The sequence below is a fragment of the Thermobia domestica genome, chromosome 11 (assembly GCF_964235325.1).
Source record: "Thermobia domestica chromosome 11, izTheDome1.hap1.1, whole genome shotgun sequence".
Taxonomy (NCBI): Eukaryota; Metazoa; Arthropoda; class Insecta; order Zygentoma; family Lepismatidae; genus Thermobia; species Thermobia domestica.
This window is the reverse complement of record NC_137464.1, coordinates 102,130,180-102,148,029: the sequence shown is the minus strand read 5'-3', so window position 1 is coordinate 102,148,029 and position 17,850 is coordinate 102,130,180. Positions and strand designations below refer to the sequence as shown.

At 34.7% G+C, this 17,850-nt stretch overlaps 1 long non-coding RNA gene across 11 annotated transcripts in view; it reads right to left on the bottom strand.

Moving 5' to 3' along the window:
- LOC145664331 (uncharacterized) overlaps window positions 1-17,850 on the bottom strand; it is a 373,203-nt gene that overhangs the window by 75,147 nt on the left and 280,206 nt on the right. For 10 of the 11 annotated variants that reach the window (XR_014127363.1, XR_014127362.1, XR_014127360.1 and 7 more), the window contains one exon: window positions 6,412-6,501. The exons of the other annotated variant lie outside the window; for it this stretch is intronic. This is a non-coding gene — a long non-coding RNA (uncharacterized LOC145664331). The remainder of the gene's footprint in view (window positions 1-6,411; window positions 6,502-17,850) is intronic. 11 annotated transcript variants of the gene reach the window in all.

Below are 17,850 nucleotides of genomic sequence, written 5' to 3'. Positions count from 1 at the left end.
AATTTCCAAGTTGTCTTTACCTTTTTTTCTTTTTCTTTCTTTCTTTCTTTCTTTCTTTCTTTTTTTCTTTTTCTTTTTTTTGATTTAGTGGCTGTCTTACTTTTTGGTTGCATCTAGATGTCGACGACGTGTCAGATGTTTAAAATTATTTCTTTGATTTATTACAAGACATCACGGTGATTCTTTCATATAACGTTTTGGGTATCTAATTATACTTGGTGATTCTTTAAAAACTCATGGATTTCATTTAGATCTAGAATTTCTAACAGAAGTCCGATTTTCATGGAGTTTGTGGTAAATGATCAAGGAAGGATGGGAAATTTTGCCGGTGTAATATCGGCTACGCCTCAAGAGAAACCGAAAATATTCGCCAGTGTACCTTACAATTGGAATCAAATGCGGTGCGGTGTGAAGATTTGGATTTTCTTGGTACATGGAAACCTCGCCAAGGTCAATAACAATAAGAAATAGGAAACTGGGTCGTTGTATTGGGAATTGCGCTGTACAATTCTGTGCTACTGTATGAGAATACTGTACTATTTGGAGCAACATGAACTTATCGTTAAAAGTTTTTGGTAAACGGAATCTGTTGTTGCTTCGCGAAGGTAATTTAGAAACAAATTTGCCTCACGTTCTGCTCCAGATATTAACATAATATACCTATGGTCGCTAGTGAATGAATTGGAAGAATTCCTTCTGAGTGAAACAGGGAACAGGATCGCTTCTGAGTGAGACAGGGAACCATCGGACCCTGTAGGCAGCTCTTGTGGAAATGTCATTTATCGACTCCTTAGGTCGCCCAAGAAATCTCCGTTGTTCGTCGCAAGAAATCGTCTGTAGCCAGTGGCGTATTTAGGGGGGCTTCCGGGCTTAAGCCCCCCCGAAATCTTACTATAGTAAAGTATATGAAATATCTTCCAGAATTTTCACATTTTCAGGCAAAGCCACCGTAAATACGCCACTGGCTGTAGCTATTCAACACGGGATTTTTGGGTGTTACCGCTAACACTTAATTTGTATTCTCACTAACAATTTATATTCTGCAATTTCGCTTCAAATTTCCAAAACCTTATTCCAATTTCAAGGTATACTGGAGAATATTTGCTGTTTTTCTTGAGGCGTGGCCGATATTACCCCGTATGGATTTAAACGAGTAAACATAGTTCCATAAATCTCCTATCCTTACTTAATCATTTGCCACAAACAGCAGAAAATCGGACCTCAATTAGAAATTCTAGACCCAAATGAAATCCGTGAGTTTTAAAAGAATCACTCTGTATATTAAAAAGTTGTCAACAACGAATTATGGAAGTGTTAATTTGATTAATGTAAATAACTTGAATGAATTAACAAACATACCTTTCATTTGTGACAGTAGACCTATTATTTATTATTATGATCATCATCACTGTAATCATTAAATGACATGTTTTAATTTAAAGTCCATTTTCTTACGAAAACTGATAACTATATATATAATACTCAATCGTACAAAATGAATGTAAATTCACCACTAGAAATAGCTTACAAAAATTTTTCTTCACTAATTTTCTAATTTTTTTTTTAAAATAAATGATTTAAACTAAACAACAAAGTGTTCCATCTATTAGGTAAAAGTTGTGTTGGCACACAACAAGCAAAATGATAAATATAATATGGTGGACAGCAGTGACGGATAGCCTGAGACCGGGAGGCCTAGCCCCCCAGTTTACTGAATGGCAAAATAATTTAAGCTATTATTTATATATTATTGAAAGTTTATAGTAAACTCATGATACATTTATCATAGTCTGGTTCTAGCTTCCCCCCTCCCACCGTCAGTTTGTACCTTCTAGATCCACCTCTAGTCGACAGCTAATATTTTACAAACTTATTATTGTACTGGCAACTTTATATTTATTGTTAATGGCACACCACAAATTTGTCACACCATATCTGACGTACTCGGTTTCTTTCTTTCTTTTTTCTTCAATTTTCACTTTTCTTAGGCACCGTAACTTTGCAAAAGGGACTTGTTAGGTAACTCATCAGGGAGTATAAGGATCAGAAAGGGCGTAGACGGGCGAATAGCACAGAAGGTTAGGCAACACTTGCCAACAAGTGTGTCTATAGATGGTAGGGCGTAGAAAAAAAATATGCCATATCTAATTTAGGTGTGTTGTGATTCGTATGTCTTGTGTAGTCAGTCAAAAAAAAAAAAAGTTGGTAATCACTGAGTTAGGACGCCGAAGGAGCTGGGTCGTGTTTTATTAGATGTTCTGATCATTGCTTTCTTAAAGTACACATTTTAGATTCACAGAGAATTTCGCTAAAAAATGTAATTACTTTATGAACCACATTCTTTTACAATTGTTCTCTGTATTAACAATCATAACATAATTATGTTCATGATAGGTAATTAAAGTAATGGAGAAGATTTTTCCAAAAATTAGAAAAAATTCTACTGATCTGTTAACTGCCACCCAGTAATACGGAAAGCTGCTGATACATTATTAGTTTGTAAGACGTTTGTCATTAAGACATTACAAAAAAAAACATGTTTGTCTTTCTTTTCCTTCAATTCACCAGTAAATCACCTGTCTTTTTTTGTAAGAGAAAAATATTTAAATTAGAATTTTTATTTCTGAATATTCAATGTGGTGCAGTGATAAAGATCCCATGCACTATCAATTTTAAGTGATCAGTCCAACTGAGCTAGAAACTGACTTAACCGATCGTACGATGAACTGAACTGATAACGTGTGGAGTACCGTCAGTTAATCGAGTTCAGTTCCTTCAGTTTCATGAGATGATCTGTGGAGTGTACTTGAAATACCAAAACTTTGGAACTTACATTTCCTCATCTCCAGTCCCAGATTTCTTGGATTCGTTCACTTTCCGCAGTTCCTTCCTAATGACGACCGTATGTGGTTCATTTTTTAAATAACAGTATCGCGTGTCGCCTGAGATTCCAAATCTTTTAATTTTGTTGTAAGTAACACATCATATGGATGCCCTCTTTTATATCTATTCGCATAATGCACATGTTGCATGTCCCAAAGTTCGGGATGAGCACGGTAGGCTTCAATAACAGCCAACACTAGCTTTCACTTTTACTAGCTGCTATGATGACAGGGCCTGAACTGAGACCACTGAGTTTTTCCTTCAGTTAATAGCACAGTTATTGTAGCAAAAGACGGCTCGTTTGTTCAGTCCAAAATAACCGTTCTTTAGTCCAAATAACCGCATGAAGAACTAACTGAACTGAACGAATTCCTTCAGTCCGCACAGTTTTCCCTTCAGTTCTGACGTCACGACCAGGTTTTCCTTCAGTTAAACTGACAGTGCATGGGTCCCATAATAGATAAGCTACTGTCTGAGGGAAAAATTCGATTTGTCCAGCGGCGCGATTCCTGATCCGACAAATGAAAAGGAGGTTATTTCTAAAGAGTGGTAAAGTCAAACAGATTGAAACAAATTAACAGATCAGCATTTACCTTCACTGCTGACGTGAGAATTAGCTCATTGCAGCATGAGCCAGATTGAGAAACTTATACTCGTAATTAATGTGACTTGGTCTTCCTAAAGATTTTTTTCACTTTTTTTTACCTTCTCTAAAAAAAAAAAAAAAAAAAAAAAAGTTTGCCCATCCATGATTTAATGGATGCTTACTATGAGATATTAATGTAAGTTAATGTTTATCCCCATTGTTTGGAAATTTTCTTTCGTTATAAGTTTTTTTTCGATGACCAATACAGATATCTAGCTGTAAAATTTTCCAATTCGGTGTCCTTAAGCTTAACCTGCACCTTCACAATGTAATATTCTCAAGATAATTAGTACACTTCAATTTTTATATAAAGTAGGCCCACAGATGACGCAAAGGATGTACCAGATCTTAATTAATGCTATCAATATATCCTGTAGTTGTAAGGATAAATTTTTATTTTCTGTTTACGCTGCAACTTAAAGATTCATATGTTGTAACTGCGTGTACACATTTACTGAGTTTTCTACATAAAACGTATACCAATACTGAAGCCGAGAAAAACTATTTTTTTTCAGTGAATTTAGTTTCTCTAATAGTTTCTACTGACTATTACTGACTATGAAATGGCCTAGTATCGTATAAGTTTCCGGGTAGGTTTTTGAGTATACGTAACCAAGTTGCGTTGACATGTTCACAAGCGTTTTCCTCACCCATTGGTCGACACATACAATACAATTAAGAGAGAGAGAGAGACAGAAAGAGAAAGAGAAATATGCAAACTCTGACCGCGAACCAAGCGACTTGAATTTCTTACCGCACACACACATATACAGTATATATATATATATATATATATATATATATATATATATATATATATATATATATATATATATATATATATATATATATATATATATTTTGTTCCTTATCCGTAGCGAGAGAATTTAGCGGATATAGCACCAATTAGTTAATGGAACAGAACTTCCATCAATTTCTTAAATGTGCCGAAACAGTGGTTTGAACTTGTATTTACGTTAAGTGCATCCGGAAAAGCTCCTCTCAGGCATCTGGACTAAAACTAGAGCCTTGCGAAAGACATTTATATTGTTTGTTTTAACTTGCTTCTGTCAGCATTGTTGAAGAAAAGAACTGTTAAAGTCCAACTCGTGGAGAATTATCCACAAATAGTGAACAGAACGCACTACCTGCTATATGCTGCTGAAGCTTCTCTACGCTACTGTCTGTATATTGTTACGTACGTCCAGTACCACAAACTTTGAAACGTTCAGCCAGACGTGTTTGTGAAATCTATGCAGATAGGCTTAACTACGTAGAAAGTCCATTGTTTTACAAGACATTTTGAGTGTTAAATGTGTGTGAAATAAAGTATTAGATTTACGCTTGTTAGTGTAATTAGAAATAAATACGGGGTTTCTTCTGCAGAACAAAAACTTAATTGCGCCCTAACTACATCGTAAATTGTTATGTCAACCACATCGAGCGGGCATTAATTTAAGTGAATAATAGTCACGTGTTATCTACACAATTAGGAAGACTCATAATTTATTCAAAAAACTAGAAAGTACGAATCAGTAGCAAACTTCAATGTGCTAAAAAATAATATTAAGCTAAATATTATTTATGTCGGTGATATAAAATCGGAAATATTACAATATTAGAAATTAGGATTTACTATATATATATCTATATATCTATACTATATATACTATATATATATAGCACACCACCGTGGAAGGAAATTAATCATGATAAGCGTCCATGAGCTTAGGACTAAGTCAGCTTCTCCTTAAAAAATATTTCGACCCTCCTCTGCCGCCCATCCACTGGTTTTATGAATGTTCTGGAAAAAAATTGCTTCATGTACGGTACTAGCTCTTAAGTACGTTAGGTAAGTAAGGTGTGTTGTACTGACTATAAGAATAATAATTTTATGTATTTTATGTATTAGACTCTTTAACGCACCAGACAGCTCCAATGCCTTATAACAGGGTTTCCAAATTTTTCAGAGTTACAGATTCCCTTTCTATTTTTAAGGCAACGTAAGGACCCCACTTCTTTATATATTAGTATATGCGTAGTGGTACTAGTTGAGAGCCAGGTAGTTATGTAAATAACAATTAAGTTACAAACATTCATTTATGCTCTAAGCATACACAACGTAGTGCATACAATGGGTCCACGCCATTATTTATACCTATCATAAATTCCAAGATGTAAATAATTAATACCAAAGACTCACTAATTTTTTTCCAAGGATGCTTAGGGGTCCGCGAACCTCCAATTGGGAAAGACTTTTATAACGTCATGTTCTCGTCCTTCCCTGTTCAGGACACCAGACAGCAGACATACAGAGCAAGTTTCAGACAATTGCAGTGACAGGCATGAACTAACAACATTGGTGGAGTCGGAGGTTTTGCAGGTACACTATTTCTGAATACCATAATCAGACACGTACACAGGATTTTGTTCAGTATGAGAATAAATTATATTAAAATTCGTAAAAACACCCCTAAAATTAGAATAAATTTACAGAAAAGTCGAGATTTGTAGGGAGCGGGGTCCAGACGATCAGGGCTCATCTCCTGCGTACGTTTCTGATAATGGTAATTCATATCTGGAAAGGAATGACTTCACATCCTTTTTTTAAAACCGAGCCTATATGAGACATTACATACTGGAGCCTTTTACCATTCTCCCATTTCGATCTCTATTCTTCTGATCTTTTGGAAATAACTGCATTTAATAAGAAAATAAGGAAAGAAAGAAGTCAACATTTTTAGGTAATGGCAAAACACAATAATATACGGTAAATGTCTGCGGAAAACTCATTGAAAGCTAATTTCTAGATCATATTTAAAACATCAATTTCTGTCTCTATTCTAATTGAATGAATGAGTCACAGTAAAAAGTTGTATTACCTTTATTGAATCGATGCGAACGTAATTCACCATCAAATGGACTGTATTTAGCATTCTCAAATAATAGTTGCATCCGAAGTTCAGTTCAACCTGTAAGCAAACAGAGTGGTAAAAAGTATATTAGAGAAAAGTTACGTAGATATGTAAGTAAATTATGTGATTACCTAATTTAGTGGTATTCAGCCTTCTTTGTCCGCGTATCTCTGACTTTATTTGTTTCCTTTAAAGCGTATACACCCAGGTTTACAAGATATCCTTAAGAATTACATAAATAACCCAGTTTTGTACTATACACGAGAGAATTATGCTATAAATTTACTAGATCTGTGTTACAAAATAGAACTACCTTATTTTGCGTATTCTAGGTTGAACACCACTGATCTAATTCATCCATACATGTGTCATTTACATACCTATCATTTTAAATTAATTAGAGCTAACATAAGTGTTACTTGTCATTGAAAAGAGTAAAATAATATAAAATTTGTAAATTTCGTTAATGGAAAATGACTGTAAACAAACAACTTTCCTTAAGCTTTTGAAAATAATTGTCTGAGATAGGCCTATCAGAGAATTTTCAAAAGATGTCACGGAATCTCACTATATTTCTTATTTTTAAGAAAGTAAACTTAACTTGTGATTTGCTTAAGCTGATAAACAAATTTTTTGTCTATAATATGAATAGGGGAGAAATTTCACTAGATAAAATGCAAAGATATTTTAGCTTTCCCTGTGTGTATTATTAATACACAATAAAGAATAATGTATTATTAAAGAAAATGTTTTATCTGTCAGCGTTAAATTCCACTACCAACTTAACAAAAGTTTACTGCGATGGCTGCCGTAAGGCAAATAGCTTTTGTATTAATAATAATAATCATAATAATTAGTAAGTAATACCTTGCATACATGCAAGCAATTAGTTACAAGATACGTCTGTGCTCTACAAAATCGCATTGTTCAAGGGCACCAACTGACAACAGAGCGATATTCTTCAAATGAAAATAAAGCTAAAATGTTATAATGGTATACTCTCCGGGGTGTTCTTCAGATGCTACAGGGAATTAGAAAATTCATTATATGACAATGTCGTAAATTGACTTGGAATCATTAGCATTGCTCTACAAATCCATTAAGCAGTTTCATCGACTGATACGTTAATAAGTGGTGCTGGTGTGAGCGTCTATCGAGTTTAACTCCTATCTGGAAAGAATCGATGTAACTATTAGTTGGACTGGTAGATTTACTGTATGGTTCTTTATCTACGTCCCCACATAGCGCAATTCACGTCTTCAGACGATAATTCGAAAGGTATACAATTATATAAATAAAACAAATAATACAGAGAATCCTTTGAAGCACATAAACGTTATAAAATAAAATATATTTATCGGATTTTTAGATGACAAATGAAATCTTTCGGTGTTTACGACTCACGTTTATATCTGCCCTATAGAGTAGATGATGATTGGTGAAAATGATTGAATTATAAGATGAACTGATTGAATAAGAGTTTGAGAGGAAATGAGAGAGTTTGGCAAAAATCCACGGACACGGTGTTGTTTACCACAAACTCACATGGCCTGAAATCGAACCAGGAACCCTGTGCACCAAAGATGAACAGTTCACTACTGAATCACCGTGTTCCTATCAACGGCGCCGACTTTCCAAAATTTATGTAGGTGCATATCAATGGCGGGACTTATTAGCCTATATGTTTTCATGGAAGTCTCGATATTTGATTGTTTTTAGTTGAAATACTTTTTAATACTATCATAAAGATTTGTGCTGCGATAAAGTAAAATACACCAGTACTATAAGGATAAGTTGGGGCTGCCCTAGCTCAGTCGGTAACACGGCTAACTTAGACGCAGGAGAAACAGGTTCAAACCCGGCTTCAAACTAAAAATCTTGTGGATGCGCTGCACCCACAAGATTATTTGTGTGGATGTCGGAGCCCCGGAGCACCCACGTAGTCGGTGCGCATGGTTTTATCCTTCAATAGTAAATATCGTCAATACTCGTCTCGGCTTATTCAATATTTCCATCTATACATACATACATACATACGCATATATTGCTGCTTTTATTTGGTAGTTAGACTCCCAAACTAAACAATGCATAAGAATTGGAAGTTTTACAAAAGGGCTAAATCTGTTTGTCCATCTATAGACAGGTATCAGACAGAAAGAAATATTGAGTAGTGTCTTTCTGGAATCGATTCAGCATCCCAAGAAAAAGGTTCCATCTTAACCCTCTATTCAAACCGAAAGTGGTAGAAAATAACAATTTCCGATTTCAAAGTTGATTGCCATAGTGTACAAAAATATTGTACATAGTGACAAGTAGTGTTTTTTAAAATTAATTTTTAATTAATTTTTTTAAAATTAAAGATACTGTCTTCACCCACATCTCAATACTAAAACCAGAATTAGATCAAATTTACTACTACTTCCGGTTATAGTATTAATCTCCATAAAGCAAAAACAGTGAAAGACAGTGACAACTTTTTTTTTTTTAATTGATTCATTGTCCCAACGACAGGTTAAGTCCACTCCATTAAACTTCTATTTAAGCCGAAACTGTCTGATAATAAATTTATTTCTTGTTTGAACGTTGATCGCCATAGAGTAAGAACTTTTAGATAGCGAAAAGTAGTCTTTTCAAATCGATTCACTGTCCCGAGAATAGGTTCCATTTCCACCGTTAATTTTCTATTCCGACCAAAAGTGGAAGAAATTAATATTTTCCGACTCCAACGTTGATCGGCATAGAACAAATACTGTAAAAAGATATCGAAAAGAAGTTTTTTTTGGGTATAGATTTCAGTGTCTGAAGAAAATGTCTTATTTTCAATCTATCTGTATACCAAAACTGAGAGTGTGATGGAAATATACTACTACTACTTTCAACTTCAATATTGCTGTCCATAGAATAAAAGCAGTAAAAGGTAGTGAGTAATGACTTTTTGATAGGGATTCAGCGTTCAAGGAACAGCATTTATCATTGATCTTATTCCTCTGTTGCATAACCTATAGTTACAGACGTACTACTTCCAATTTTAGCATTGGAATTCCCATAATTTGGAAATTTATCGTAGTTTCACACTGTCAAACGAAGCTCACTTTCTCCTTTTAAATGAGTTAGTTTGTACTCATCCGACACATTATACGTTCCGGTATGGTATACTTTGAACACTTATAAAGCAGTGCCTGTTAACTACTGTTAGGATTCATTCTAGATATTTTACTGATAGAAACTTCAGGACATATTTTGTGCATGTTAAACAATGATAAAAAATTGTTTCTTTAATTAAAATGTCTAAATACTGTACTGATTTATTTTTCTCAGTAAATGTTAAGAAAAGAAACAGAAATACGGAAAGATTGAAATAAAATATACAGGGTGTTTCAAAACGACACCGACAACGTTTGGGAGGTGATTCCTGACACCAAGATAAGACAAAAAAATATAGACAAACCTGGGTGCACAAATGCTTCCTTTCGGAGTTATAGGCTGCCAAAAACATGAAAAAATGAACTTTAAAGGTCTAAAACTTCATATGGGACCTACCGTAGTTAGTTCAAGACTTCACTTAAGAATTAATAGGTGCGCTATCCAAAACTGCATGTTTCAGAATCCTAAGGTACTCACAAAGCAATTTTTATAGAGGGATTTTCGCTAAGGGGATTTAATATGAAGTAATCTGCAACTACCTCTATACAAATTGTTACGGAAGTACCACAGGATTCTGAAACTTGGAAATTTGGATAGGGCATATGGAGCTATCGACCTTTAAAGTTTATTTTTTCATGTTTCCGGCAGCCTATAACTCCGAAAGGAAGCATTTGTGCGCCCAGGTTGGTCTATGCTTTTTGGCTTATTTTGGTGTCACGAATCACTTCCCAAACGTAGTCGGTATTGTTTTGAAACACCCTGTATACAACATGCAAAAAGTAGGAACAATTTCTGTGTCTGTTCTTTCTGCTGATTCTTGGAGATGGATAAAAAGAAGCTTTTTGCTGCAGTTGCAAAAAAGACGGTGCTTTTTTTTTAGCTTTTCAAAAATAATTATATAAATGAAGGAAATAAAGGGTCACAAAAACGGACCCGGGACCGATAAAAAAAGGGATAATCTGAAAACATTATTTCATACTCATGATGGTAGAAATGTGCCGTTATAAACACGCTGAGAGAGACAATTTTCTCGAAGCAGCCATATTGTATGTATCCAAAATATTCGCGAAAGATAGAGCTCCACCTCCTTTTGGTATTGTCTTGGACTATGTGATTGGTAACAGAAAAAAAAAACTCTCATCCACACACCTTGATTAGAAAACTTAGGAGAACACGCCTTTTTGAGTTTTAGAGTAGTTGGTTCACTGCCAACTTCCAATCCCATGGACTTGCGACTTGTAGCTATAGTTCAGTTTCCTCTGGAAAAGGGAGTTTTCTAAGCGGAGAAAAAGCGGATCATTGCGCAAGGCTCAAGCAATTAGGAAGGTCTCAAACAGAGGCTGACAAGTGTTGCAATTAAAACTTTTCAGTCCTAATCCTTCTGTTGCCATTATCTCTGTTTGATATCCATTTTGAGACTTTTACTTTAGAGAAAGAGGAGGGAAAAAAAGTTAGGTAGAAAAAGGAGGAAGAAAGGCGTTTCTGTCTGCTGGAGTTACTGGAGTCAGCAGGAGATGCCTGTTATAAGAGGAAGGGATGGGTGGGAACTTACTGAGAGATGGTGATTGAGCTTTCGCTTTACAAAATATATAAAGAAACAAACACTAATTGCTTCCTTAATGACCAACCAACCAACCACCATGTGTTGAGTTTTCTTGCATATAAACGAAATAAATGACACGAACGGTAATCACAATGTAGATTATAATGTTCTTAATTGTGATGGAAGTAATTAGGGTTGATTTCTTTTCCATTTGTCTTCAGCGTTTTTTTTTTTTTTTTTTTTTTTTTTTGAAAATAGATTTTTCATAAACTTACTGAATGTGTGACTTAACTCTATTCCGCTTACTTAATTATAGATATTCTTGTTTGTCACAGATTTTCCTATTCTGAGGATCATTTGATAAAAAAACAAGAAAAGCTTACCACAATTCTTTGTATAGAGCGTTCATTATATCCATGAATAATTGTTGCTGGCATTTGTATCTTGGTAGTTGGTTTAAATGACAATCTTTTAAAAGTTAAAAAAAAAGAATTAAAAATAAAATTAGGAATTGTTAATGCCGTTCGTCAGTGCACGCTAAAAAAAAAAAAAAAATAAATAAATCAAGTGAATTTTGCTACTAATTAGCTGGAAATTTATGATGCCAAGCTTTTACCCTAAAGTATAGAATTGCGTAGCAGGTGTAAAAGTAGATATGAAAAGGTAGGATGACGGAGGTGTCACGCCATCCCCCCTGCCTAACTTTGTCCATTGTAATTTTAGGAAATGCAGGGATACCTTAGATATTTTTTGGAAGAGAGGCAACGACATCCTCCCGCGTTCCTTCTCACTTTTACTTGTGTTCCGTAGGCAAACTACACTTTCCTTGTAAATTTACGGTAAAAATCTAACATCCCGAGTTATTATATACCCCAGAGTTATTATTATTATTATTATTATTATTATTATTATTATTATTATTATTATTATTATTATTATTATTATTATTATTATTATTATTATTATTATTATTATAGCTTATGCTTACCGAGTGATTTGTTAGCCTCCTCTATCCCGTTTTCAGTTGGGAGGTATCACCCATCCAACTCAAGTAATAATAAAAAAAAAGCAATCTTAATGCTTGCGAGGAGAAATTTTTAAAATTTTTTATTTATATTACATATTAGATTTTTGATATAACACTAAACAAATTCTGGAAATACATTACTATTGATTTTATAATAATAATAATAATAATAATAATAATAATAATAATAATAATAATAATAATAATAATAATAATAATAATAATAATAATAATAATAATAATAATAAAATTAGGCTATGAAGCAGTAATACTGCATTCCAATCTGAAAATTGTTTTGCCGATTTTGGGCCAAGCTAAGTAAGTAGTAAGTTAGAGAAGCCCCCAATTTAGCATGAGTTTAACATTTGAGTCAATATTTTAGATGTTTACATATACATAACAAAAATGAATATATCATCGTAGAATCAATTGCATTCATTCTATGGGATAAGCGTTGATAGTAGTCGCACCCATAACGTTTTTCAATTCCGTCAGTTTGAATTTTATAAAAAAGAAATAGTTGTGAGTAGAGGCGTACGCAAGGGGAATTTTTGGGTTTTTAACTCACCCCCTTGAACAAGTTGTTATATACAATAAACATTTACCATATTATAATACAACATAGTGTACCACAGTATGAAAAACTTGTACAGTGTTTCAGGTATATATATACAAACACCTGAAATTATATGCACTCTCCTCTTTCACAAATTTCTGCGTACGTGACTGGTGGTGAGTACCGTGGTTGCTGCTGCAAGTACCAGACAAGAGTTAATTGACTGTTTTGCAATATAGGACTGGAAACAACTTTTTGGGTTGAGGAAGAACAATATTGATGAAATTTCAAAGTAGCTACTGGAAAGGTCTTCATTTCTTTGAAATTAAGTGAAATACTTTCAGTTAGTCCAGTATATTGCTTTGACTTCTGAAATTTGTATACAAAACAGTATTAACTTCTATTGTGTCCGTTAATATAGTTTTAATCTAGCTGAATAATATCGCAATAATTAACCCAAAATAATTGATAGTATCAAGGTGACCAGAATTTTCACTTGCGAAAACGGGACGCATACGAATCGGCTACGGGGGGGGGGAGGGATCTGACTTCCAGATTGCATTTTGGGACTCAGTAGTGTTCTCAATTTACAAAATACACAAGTAAGAGTGATAACACACCCTTTCTAACTATACGTGTACCACACAACAAATAATAGTTCCCGATTGCGAGTTCTACCCACCAGTTCTTTTAACTAGTTGAACACTCAGAATTCCCACTTGAACCACGAACACTCAATTCCCATTTGCAAAATTCAAAATTTCTAGACACGGCTGGACCTTGGCAACGAGTGTTGGTACGGAAGAGAGTAAAATTTGCATTGACGATTTATATTTTGAATAATAATTACGGGACACCTAGGTCATTTTTACTTAAAAACGGGACATTTAGGCGTCCCGTTCGAGAATCAGAGAAAAACGGGACAACGGTTGGAAAAAGGGGACTGTCCCAGCTAAAACGGGACGTCTGGTCACCTTGGATAGTATGCATTATTGATGAGCATTTACTTTATCCTAATGGCACATTGGAGTCCTTTCTCTGTAACGTTATATTTTATATTTTAATTTGTTACATTTATAGCCCACAGTTCGAATCACAAAAATTGGTAAATACGATTAAACACCTTAATGGTTGTGACTTTTATTCTTCTTTTTTTATGTGTAATTATTCTGTTGCTATAGTAACAACAGACAAATACCTGTCTTCTTTTTAACAACTGGCATCCCATGATTATTTATATAAAATCAACATATATTCTACATTTTCTTCTTCTTCTTCTTATCAACAAATTGTGCACTTTTAAGCGCCGTTGCCCAAAATAACTACAAGAAAATGGAAATAATTTATAGATTAAATATACAATCTTGTTGTATCTCTTTCTTGGTTGAATGTTGTAAAATACTAACTGTTAAAGATAGTAATTACCAGAGGCAGCCATGCGAAGTAACTAGCAATAGAAAAGTACTTTCTAGAAAATAGGAACATTCAACTATAGCATTCAGCATAACCGACCTACGATTCCTCGGCTACGATACCTTCCTACCCACAAACCAAACAACGAGACGATACAGACGTGAACATTAACACTATCAAGATGCGAGTCTTGAACATGTCTGACAAAATGTTGAGAATCGTGCCAACTATGAGAAGTGGAGTTTGATAAAGGGTTTAGTTCCACTTTTTCCGGAAGCTATAAGACTCTTTTGTCAAGAAAATACTTCTCCAGTGCTATAGTGCTCAAGCATACTTTGTGAATGCACTGATAGCAATAGAGTACAATGACAGTATTAAAAAAACTTGTGTGTGTAAGTGCATGAATGTGCAAAGTGTACAAGTTAAAAAGTAGAATAGCGTATGTAATTTTTGTACCACAAATCCTTTGCGCACAACATTTGTTGTTTGTGTTTAATACCTTGAAGGTTATTTTCTTTCTGAATGACCCTCGTACATACATGTAGTAACACTATGTATGACATCTAATGTTTACGAAATATATTCTGCAACTAACCAAGAGGAATGGTATAGTTCTTGCATATAGACAAATACTGAAACAGAAAATTAATAGATAACTCAAAGATGCTTCGAATACACACGCAACAACAGGAATAAGGTAACATGAGTGTGTAGAAAAACATGTATCACGCTATGATAAATACTAGAATGTGTATGGCGTACAAGTTAAAAAGTACACTAACTTGTATGTAGTTTCTATATCATAAATCTTGCACACATCATTTGGTGTTTAACCCCGAAATAATCCTGCTCTTTCTTGATAACCCTCGTACATGCATAATGCAGTAACACACTATATATATTATATCTAATGCTAACGAAATAGATAAAAAGTTGTAGTTTTTCTTGTTGGACGCAGAAGTACTCAAGCAGAAAATTGGTAGATAGAAACTGATACAGAATCAACATCAATTCGTTTATCTTACGTTATAGGAAGAAGAAGAAAAAGAAGTAAGGGAGAGAGAGAAATGGAAGTCATCTTTGACTCTCCCACTCATAAACCAGAGGCTAGAAATATAGAAGTGTAGCCAATGAAGCTCTAAGTTTGTGTTTATCGTGGATGCTGACGCTGCGAAAGGTTCATTTCGAAGGACTTTTAAGTGCGATACCATACGCTGTGATAACCTCTTTTTCCTCTCATCTCTTTTACACTCATTAATTTCTCAAAGCCGTGGTTGGCCTCGAACAGCGAGGAGTTAAAGCATACCAAGTAATAAGAGAAATGAGGATAGTAATAATTAGAGTATATGTATACCTCATGTGTCTCGAAATCTGTAAGGTCTGCACGAAGGGAAAAGAGGCTTTAAAAAAACTTTTTAAAAAACGCCAGAAGGCCAAGCGATAATGAAAGAGTGCGACTCTTACAGCGCCTCTAACCGCATCAGATGACGCTCCTTTAGTTTGGTGGTTCTAGAGGTCGGTATAATTCCCGCAAAATTTGTTGCTATCGCGATTGACCATCGCAGCTTCTCTGCTTAAAGCCTTTCTCATCCCACCACTGTGCCTTCCGTCTCACCCACCTTTAGCCATTGGTATATGGCTGTTCCAGAATCCTCGAAGACCTTGGGTGGTGGTGGGTGGCTGAGTTGAGAAAGGAGGTGACCCCCACGGCTCTTAGTTCGCCCTCGTGCTTCGGGTTCAAAACAGCCTGGTGGACTCTCCGGAGGCTTAGAATGGACCCAAAACCCCTGAATCTCCTCTAGGCGTGGCCAAATCCAGGGATTACGTTCTGGTCTTTCCTGTTCGTCAGCCAATATGGCTGAGTAAGGCTTGGAGGAAAAGCACCACCAAAGCTAACACAAAAGGAGGCGGCCTACGGATCTCACACGGTCATAGCTGGAGTCTCCAGTATTGATTGGTCAAATTTTGCCGCCGACATCCTTGTTACAGGAATCTGGAAAAGCCACAGTATACACCGCCTCTTCCAGTCATGAGGAACATGATTACAATGCAACCAAGACAGTCGCTTCTTTTCGACTCCAGCATATTGATTACACTGGCTGCCAACCACACTCTCACTCACTAAGTCTCTCTCTCACTTTCTCTCACACACACATTCATTCTCTCAGCAACAGCTTGTCCTCAAATACACTGTCAACCTAAACTTCCTACTCATCTCGGAGAAAGCCTCTGATTTTGCTGTCGTGTCCAAACTCCCGAAAAAAAAGAGGCATCTCAAAAGGTAGTCCTATCAAAATCTCTGTCTGTTCTCATACCAAAACAGGAAGATATAAAATCTCTTTATCACTGTCAAGACTTATTGTCAATTCTTCGCCTGACGACGGAATTTCGAGAAAATAATAATTATAATAAAAAAAAACTTATTCCTTCTACGACATTTTCTTATTGCAGTTTTCCTTTAAAGTCTTATATTATGTACATTTACGAAAGGTAAAACCAATTATATCTTGCTGTTCTGGTCCAGTTGACTTGCGAAACTTTATCTGAAAGGCGGACAATGAAACCCAATCTTTGCGGCTAGATTGTGATCGTTTATATTTAGTGCAAGTAGGATATAATATAGATAGTAAAATGAAGACATGATGAAACAATGGTTCTCGTAACTGTACATGAACGCTATATTTTCTAAAAACAAACCAAAAAATTAAATGCTTATTAAATTTATTAAAAGCAAAGTTATTGAATATGATGTACTTCAGATCACACATAGCCAAGTGGTTAATGAGTGTGTTCACTGCCGATATGATTCCAGGTTCAATCCCAGATAAAGATACTTAGCCCTGGATAAAAATCAATAGCAGTGGTTTGGAGCTAATTTTAAATAATAAAATCGTTCCAATATGGCAACGATGCTGAAATGTAACTACAGGAACTTCAATTATTTAAAAGTAAAATTACATATTTTACATAATTTTTAATCAAGATTACAAAACCTATCGTATCCTTCTGTAAATAACTTCTAACGAAATTATGGAATCTTAATTATAATATATTAGGAGCTATACTAATTGAGATAGGCAAGTGAATATCTGGTTACACGTGCTCATTATTATAAGTGTCCCTTCGCTACAACTTTCTAATATTTTCAGCTTTTAGAAAGTTTTCAAACTTCAAAAAGGGAAAGAAACTGACTACCCAATCAAATTTCAATTACTCACGTGAACCAGCGTAACTTTGGCAGGAAAATGGGCTAGAAACTGTTTTTGACAGAATAATAGTAAGTAGACATGTTCACGCAAGAAAAACATATGAAAAAAATATGTGTACATTTTTGTATATTTTCTCTTGAATGTTGGATTATATTACTCGTACAATTAAATTATACGTTATCATAGTTTAGCTCTTAACCATTAGTCGTAGTAGTAGCCATTGATTCATAAGAAAGATTTATGTACTGAGGGTTAGTTTACAATTCATCAGGTTCAGCAGTCGAACACATTCAATAGACTGACTATAGCAAGTATATTAATTGATACTAAAACCAACGCACTTGTCACTTAGGTCTTGCTCCAACCAACAATTTATCAATTGTTCAACTTAGATATTGCGAGAGTTGTATATCATATGCCCTTGTATGTTAGCAAGAAGAAATGTTTGATTAGACAAGATAGCTTAGATTAGAACATATTGCTAATATTTTTCTTTCTTTTCTTATAACATATT